This window comes from Stegostoma tigrinum, chromosome 39 (assembly GCF_030684315.1).
Source record: "Stegostoma tigrinum isolate sSteTig4 chromosome 39, sSteTig4.hap1, whole genome shotgun sequence".
Lineage (NCBI taxonomy): Eukaryota > Metazoa > Chordata > Chondrichthyes > Orectolobiformes > Stegostomatidae > Stegostoma > Stegostoma tigrinum.
Window position 1 is genome coordinate 9,872,653 of NC_081392.1, and position 8,460 is coordinate 9,881,112.

At 45.7% G+C, this 8,460-nt stretch overlaps 1 protein-coding gene across 1 annotated transcript in view; it reads right to left on the reverse strand.

The window, feature by feature from the left end:
* Window positions 1-1,045: 1,045 nt before the first annotated feature.
* The window catches only part of ptgir (prostaglandin I2 receptor), a 77,662-nt gene continuing 70,247 nt past the window's right edge, over window positions 1,046-8,460 (reverse strand). Inside the window, exon 2 of the mRNA XM_048522627.2 lies at window positions 1,046-8,460. This exon is cut by the window's right edge and continues 3,526 nt beyond it. The gene's annotated coding sequence lies outside the window, so the exon portion shown is untranslated.

Consider the following 8,460-nt stretch of genomic DNA (forward strand, 5'->3'; position numbering starts at 1 on the left):
TGGTTGTGTTAACTGGGTGCAGGATTGGTCTGATCCTGTGCCATTAGGACACTAAGTGGGGGACAAATCAAATAGACCACTTTGTCTAACACAGAGAAACATTTATTATTTCATACACCAGAATTTTAACATCCAAAGCTCCAAGCAAGCAAGATGAACAGTGAATTGTGTAAATGTTTGGTAATAAAATGAAGACCCAGTGCATTTCATTCAGTTAAGTGGCAGTAATTCGCGTATGAGGTGCAGGTGGTATTGGGATGACGGGGGGGAAATGGCGCACTGTTGTAGCAAGTCCATGATGGCCAAACCCGATACTGACCCTACCCCAAGGCATTTCCCGACAGTATCACTGTCGGGAGCTGGAGAGTTCTCTCCTGTATCCCGGTCAATATTTATCCTGCAGCCAGCATTAATAAAACAGACAAAAATCAGAGAATCCCTACAGTGTGGAAACAGGCCCTTGGAGCTGACCGTTGTCACTTTGCTGTTCGTGGGATCTTGCTGTGCACAAACTGGCTGCCGTGTTTCCTATGTTACAGCAGCAACTTTCCTTCACGAAGTGTCTCATTGGCCGTTGAGTGCTTTGGGGTCATGAAAGGTGCCATGCCAATGCAAACTCTGTCCATCCTCCCTCCCTCCCTCTCTTCCATCCCTCTCTTTCTGCCTTCCACTTCTGCTTTCGATACAATCTTTGGCAGTGGCTTCTCCATCCCAGGGAGATGGTCACAGGGTGCAACTTTATCACAGATGCATTGTGGGTCCTGGACTCCAATCCAGTTGACGCCATTGGGATTTGTGGTGCTTTTGTTTCAAATGTCCTTTACCCATGCATTTGACATGACCCCAGACTGCTCCCCAGGTGACTTCAGGGATGGGAGGTCAAGGAATGTCAGAGGTATGGCCATGATGGAACGATGTGGAACATAATAGGAAGAAGAGTAGGCCATTTGGCCAATTGAGGCTGCTCTGTTATTGGGTCAGATGATGAGATCTTGGCTACAAATCCACTTTCTTGCCTGACTCCCACCCACCCACCCCACCCCCATAACCTTTGACTCCTCTGTAGGTCATAAATCAGTCTGCCATAACCTTGAACTGGGGCTCAAACTTCTCAACTCTCCGTGGACGAGAATTTAAATATTAAACAGTCCTCTGAAAGAAGACATTGTTTCTCATTGGTCTTCATTGGGTGGCCATTAGCCTGAGATTCCTCCTTTAGGGGAGATCTCCTCTCAGCACCTACTCTATCGAGTCCCCTAAACATCTTAGATATTTCAACAAGACCACCTCTTTCTCTTCTATATTCAAATAGATATGGGCTGAACCCATGCAACCTTCCTCATCAGAAAACCCTTTCATTCCCAGGGACCAGAGAATCTTCTCCAAACTGCTTCCAATGGATAAGATCCTTCCTTACATAAGAAGACCAAAACCACACATAATGCTCTCAGCAAAGCCCTGTACAGTTGAAGCACAATTTCCTATATTCACCTTTCAATAAGGAACAGCAATCCAAGTATTTGCTGGAACTGCATGCTAAGTTTTTGTGGTATATGACAAAATCACCCAGATTCCTCTGCACCACAGCCTACTGCAGAGTCTGTCCAACTCAATGCTATTCTGCTTTTTTCCACCCTTCCTGTCCTTTTGGATAACCTCAACTTTTTCCACACTATGCTCCATCTGACACATGTTGGTCCACTCACTCAACCTGTCTATGTCCCTTTCCAGGCATTCTGTGTCGTTCTCAAATGTGCTTTTCTCCCAGTGACTCTCTTTGCATTGTCAACAATGTTGGCTACAGCATAGATAGTCCCCCTCGGACAAGGTATTAATATAGACTGTGGACACTAGAGGACCCAGCAATGTCCTCTGCAGCACTCCTTTCGTAACTGTTTGTTGAAACAAGAATGATCATTTCCCCACAACCCCTTTTCTGTTAATTACTAATCCTTCATTGATGCTAGTCCCATCCTCCTGCCCTCTTCACTGCAACAAGCTCTTGTTTTAAAGCAATTGCCCTTTTTTTAAGGTGGCACCTTATCAAATGCCCTTTTGGCAGCTCAAATGCTTGGCATGGGCTGCTTCCCCATTGTCTATCCCACCCTTTATAAGATCTTAGTAAGGCCACACTTAGAGTATTGTGTTCAATTCTGATTGCCACGTTACAGGAAGGATGCGGAGTTGTTGGAGAGGGTGCAGAAGGGATTTACCAGGATGCAGCCTGGATTGGAATATATCAGCCATAAGAAGAGGCTAGAAAAACTCAGGCTATTTTCTCTTGAGCAGAAGAGGCTGAGGGGAGACTCGATAGAAGTCCATAAAATGATGAGATGCATAGAAGGGGTTGACGGTCAGAATTTTTTCCCCAGAGTTGAAATGCCTAAAACTCGGGGCATGCATTTAAAGCGAGAGGGGGGAAGTTCGAAGGGGATGTGAAGGGCAAGTTTTTTTTTGTACAGAGATGGTAGGAGTCTGGAATGTGCTACCAGGGGTGTTGGTGGGGGAAGATACGACAGGGGCATTAAGGGACTTATAGATAAGCACATGAATATGCAAGCAATGGAGGGATATGGACCAAGGGCAGGCAGAAGGGATTAGTTTAATTTGGTGTAATGTTCGGCACAACATTGTGGGCCGAAGGGCCCTTTCTTGTGCTGTACTGCTCTATGTTCACCCATTACATCCTCAAGAACGCTTAAGAAATGATTCTTCATTCACTAAACCATGTTGACTCTGCCTGATTATATTATGAATTTCCAGATGCCCTGTTGCTACTTATCTAATAATGCATTTCTGGGCTTTGCTAACAGAAGGAGTTCGGTTAATCGGCCTATGGTTTTGTACTTTCTGTCTCCCACATATCAGTGGTTTGCCAATCCAATGGGAATTTCCCTGAATCTAAGGAATTTTGGAAGATTGCAGTCAACGCATCCACCATTTCTGAGACCACTTCTCTCAAGACCCTGAGATGTCAAAATTTGGTCTAGTTACACTGCTAGCGTAACTGGTTTCCTCGGGGAGGCTGAGAAAGACTCTCTCTAGTGATAATCTTTGTTTGAAGTGCTTCAATGTCACCTGACTTCCAACTGTTCCTGTTGCTTCAGCTTCAAGTGTTTATTCAAATGCTTATTGCGTTTTCCAACAGGCAAACAAATTAGAAGATATTTGTTTACAGCCCCTGTCATTTCCTCTTTTCCTATTGTTAATTCCACAGTCTCATGTTCTAAGAGACAAATGTTTACTTTAGATACACTTTTCCCTTTTATGTGTTTGGAAGAGGATTTTCTCCGTATCTAACATATGCTTTACTTGCCAAGAGAGGGCTGATCAGAAGATGTAGATGAAAATTTACTTTGTGTACAGCTTGTGCTATGCTTTAACTGCATATGCCTCATAGGATATTTGAAAGGGAGCTTTACTCTGTATTTAACTCTGTGCTATACCTGCACGGTGGCTCAGTGGTTAGCACTGTTCCCTGACAGTGTCGGGGTCCTGGGTTTGATTCTATCCTTGGACAATTGTCTGTGTGGAGTTTCTCCCACAGTCACAACGATGGGCAGGTTAGGATGCATTGGCCACGTTAATTGCCCAGAGTGTCCAGGGCTATGTAGGTTAGGTAGGCGAGCCGTGGGGAAATGTGAGGGTAGAGGGCTGGGTCAGTGTGGGATGCTCTTCAGAGGGTTGTGCACTTGGTGAGCTGAATGGTCTGCTTCCACACTGTAGGGATTCTCTGATTCAACCTGTCCTGACAGTGTTTGATGGAGACAGTGTACAGACTGATTTACTCTGTATCTAACTCTGTGCCGTCCGTGTCCTGTGAGTGTTTGATGTGGGACAGTGTAGAGGAGCTTTACTCTGTATCTAACCCTGTGCCGTCCGTGTCCTGGGAGTGTTTGATGAGGGACAGTGTAGAGGAGCTTTACTCTGTATCTAACCCTGTGCCGTCCGTGTCCTGTGAGTGTTTGATGGGGGACAGTGTAGAGGAGCTTTACTCTGTATCTAACCCTGTGCCGTCCGTGTCCTGTGAGTGTTTGATGAGGGACAGTGTAGAGGAGCTTTACTCTGTATCTAACCCTGTGCCATCCGTGTCCTGTGAGTGTTTGATGGGGGACAGTGTAGAAGGAGATTTACTCTGTATCTAACCCCATGCTGTCCCTATCCTGGGAGTGTTTGATGGGGGACAGTGTAGAGGGAGCTTTACTCTGTATCTAACCCCATGCTGTCCCTATCCTGGGAGTGTTTGATGGGGGACAGTGTAGAAGGAGATTTACTCTGTATCTAGCCCCATGCTGTCCCTGTCCTGGGAGTGTTTGATGGGGACAGTGTAGAGGAGCTTTACTCTGTATCTAAGCCTGTGCTGTCCCTGTCCTGGGAGTGTTTGATGGGGGACAGGGTAGAGGGAGCTTTACTCTGAATCTAACTCTCGTTGTACGTATCCTTTGCATCTTCATGCTGACCTTCATTAAGTTTTCACTTCTCCAGCAATGACAAAATTTGCGGAAACCAAAAAATATTTGGAAAACAAGATGTATGACGTGGAAACTTCTCCCGTATTGGAAATGACAGAGATGTTTCGGAACAAAATTGATGCCAGTTTGGCAATTGTGAAAACATGTTTACATCTTAATACAGAAAGTGGTGATGGACCAAATATTGGCAAGTGTTTTTAAGACTGGGAACTGGAGACTTGAACTATCCAATTGTGGACAAAAGAACTAAACAAGAGCCATTGAAGGATTTGGGTTAAGCCAGGGGTCTGTAATAGTTGACAGCAACCAGCCTGATGGCAGAGAATCCCACAGGCTCCCCCACTCTCTCTCATTTCAGTCTGAAATGGCCTACCCCATATTCTTAGACTGTGACCATCGCAATCCTTGGTTCTGGACTCCTCTGTCATCAGGAACGTCCTCCCTCTGTTTCCCCTGTCCACCCTGGTTGGAATTTTACAGGTTTCTATGAGGCCCTCCCTCATTCTTCTGACCTCCAGTGAGTATTGCCCTATAACCTATCCAGTCTCTCTTCATTGTCAGTCCTGCCATCCCAGGAGTCAGTCTGGGAAACCCTATGTTGCACTCCCTCCATCGCCAGTGCATCTTCCTTAGATGATGAGACCGAAACCACGCACAATGCTCCTGGTGTGATCTCACCTAGGTCCCTGTACAGTTACAGCTAGACGTCCCTGCTCCTGTACTCGAATCCTCTTGCTATGAAGGTTGACATAACAGCGTTCAATGCCTGCTGTGCCTACGTGAACCAGTAACACTTTTAAGAGCCAACAGACTGCCGTTGTCATGCCAATTTCTGCAGAGCAAGATTCCACCAACAGCAATGCAATGATGATTTCTTTTCTGGTGGTACCGGCTGTTGGGGAATGTCAGCCCAGAACTTGCGGTTTAATTACCTGCTTTTCATTAAGACATCGGCCTGGGATCTTTTGCATTCATCTGAGTGTGCGGCCGTCGGGCCTCAGCTTAAAGGTTCATTGGTAGAACTGGGAGCTAGCAGCAATGTCACAGCAACTTAAGCCTAGATCATGAGCTTCGGAGAGGGTCTGGAACTTCTGACTGACCTCCCCATGCACCCCAACCTTTCCAAATAATTGCGCCTAAAACTTGATGACTTCCCCCCAGCTGAGATCAGCTGACTCAGCACAGAGCAGTAAATGCCACATCTTGGGGAACCAGTCTTTATTTCTTTCTCCACTAGTTGTTAAATAACTGGCAATCAAACCAGAGGGCATACTTTAAAAGAAATTGCTGGAAAAACTCAGCAGGTCTAGCCACATCTGGGGAGAAAAACCAGAGTTAACATTTTGAGTCTCGTGACCCTTCCTCAGAACTGATGGGTAGCTAGGGAAGAAGCCTGGTTTATATGCAGAAGAGAGTGTAGAGGGAGGGCATAAGGAGAGGTGGAGATAGAGACAAGAGAAAATTGGAGTAGAAATCCAGTCAGAGAGAGGAGTAGAACCCCCTCAATGTGGGTATGCCTGGAAGAGATTTGCCAGAGAGTTAAACAGTGAATAAAAACTGCCTTGCTTCTGATTTCCAGCATCCCAGTTATTTCGGTTGTTATACTTTAAAAGAAAGCGAATGTACAATTTTCAATGCACTACGAATTAGTCCCTCTGGTTCGTTCACAGGTGTTGATTAATCATTAGTTCCCAGGCATTCTTGGAGGAGTTGGCAACTTATCGTCAAACTCATATCATCATTGATTACAGCTGTTCCCATCTGCTGTTTAGCTGCTAACATTAGCCATTTGAATAGTTTTAGGGAGTGGGAACAAAGGAAGATGTGACATCTGTTTGTGCCATTAAAATATGAATTTCAACATCTGTAACCATCTTTCTCTTCCTGAAAGTACAGGCTCATTAGCTAAACTTTAAGACTGCAGACGTCCTCTCGCGACCGAGATCACTTGGCTAATGGCATCAATTGAGGTCACATACAGATGGAGGGAGCTAATTGAATGGTTACCTAAGCATGAATTAAAATGCAGGAGAGTGGAATTCGGAGGTATATGCCTTGTACTGTTTCACTCTGTGAATAAATTCATTCCGAGTGAATGCTAACTCCAGCTTCGATCTTCACAACCCGGCCGTCAGGAGTATAATAACTCGGGCTGTTGCATAGGCTGCATATGAGAGTTGAGACAGGCTTGTACAAAGTGAAAAGGCTTGCCCCGGAGAGAGGTGGAGAGACATTCCGAGCTTAGAACCCAAACTGCTGAAGGAGAGGCTGCACGTCGCAGTCCACAGGAATTGGAGATGTGCAAGACTCCAGAGTTGGAAGAACACGGACTGTTTCGAGGATTAAAGGAGCTCGTAGAGATAGTGTCTCCTGCCTGGTGAGAACCTTGGATTGAATTATGCATCCACCCTATCTCTACACTGTCTCCAAAACACTGAGGGCTTGTTCTTTGTACTTTTTCATGGGAATTGGGTATCCCTATCAAAGCTAGGCTTTCTTGACCATTTGCCCGCTTCCTGCCCTGTGCCTGAACTGAGTAGTTTAACTGGAAGTTTTCAGTTGGGGCTATGGGTCACGAATAGGCCCAAACAGGGTAAGGCTGTCAGATTTCTTTCCCTAAAGGACATCAGTGAACCAGATGTGATTTCTACGACCATCGATGATTGGTTGAAAAGAAATCTAATGTCCCGAAGGGTCCCGACCTGAAACATCAGCTTTTCTGCTCCTCTGATGCTGCCTGGCCTGCTGTGTTCCTTCAGTTCCACACTGCGTTATCTCAGACTCCAGCACCAGCAGTTCTTCCTAGCTCTAATGTCCTGAAGGGTCTTGACTGGCTGAAGATGGCGAGAATATTTCCTCTGAACAGAGATTCTGGAGCTAGTGATCTCTGCTCAAACAAAAATTCAAGTGTTGCCCATTTACCACAGAGGTAAGGAATTGTTTTTCTGTCAGAGGGTCATGAAACCTCAAAACTGTCTTTCTCAAAATGCAGCTGGAGAAGTGTTTTTGAATCATTAGAAAGCCCTGTTAAATGAAGGATATTATTAAGCTGGAGAGGGTTCAGAAGAGATTTACCAGGATGTTGCCTGGAATGGGATGGTTTGAGATTTTAGGAGAGGCTGGATGGACTGGGGTATTTTTTACTTGGGCGTAGAATGTTGAGGGGTGACCTTGTAGAGGTTTATAAAATCTTTGGGGGCATAGATAAGGTAAGACAAGGGTCTTTTCCCCAAGGTAGGGGAGTTCAAAACCAGGGGCATATTTTTAAGGTGAGAGGAGAGAGATTTAAAAAGACAGAGAGAGGTTCATGTACAGAATGAACTTCCGGAGGAAGAGGTGGAAGACATTTGGATAAGTATATAAATAGGAAAGGTTTGGAGGGATATGAGCCAGTAGCAGTCAGGTGGGACTAGCTTAGTTTGGGATTATGGGCAGCATGGACTGGTTGGACCGAAGGGTCAATTTCCATATTGTATGACTTGATAAAGTTCAGGTGGGGTGGGGGGTTGGTGGGAAAGGTTACTGTTGGGGGTGGGGTGTGGAATGTGGGCTAACTGTGTCATGCCATACTCTTGCTGAATGGCAGACTGGGCCTGAGGGGCCTACTTCTGCTCCCAACTCATTTCGGTCAGGGATGTTTCACATCTGTCTGAATGTGAGGCTGATAGGCCTTAGTTGGAAGGGTCTTGGGCTAGGATTGAGAGAATGTAGCACTTCTGCAGCAACTGCAACAGGAACTCAAGTCTGGTTCACGGGCTGAGGAGTGGCACTGGAACGCCGAGAGCCTCCTGACTGTCAACGCTGAATTCCCACAACCCTGCCCTTTCCAAATAATGGCGGCTTCAAACTCAATGACCTCCTTTGTGTTGTCATGTTGACTATCGCGAGATTAGCTCAATAGCCCAGGTTTCATGAATTGTATTTAAGTTCTAACAGCTGTCATAAGATTCGAACCCGTGTCACCAGAGCATTAAGCAGGGCTCCTGGG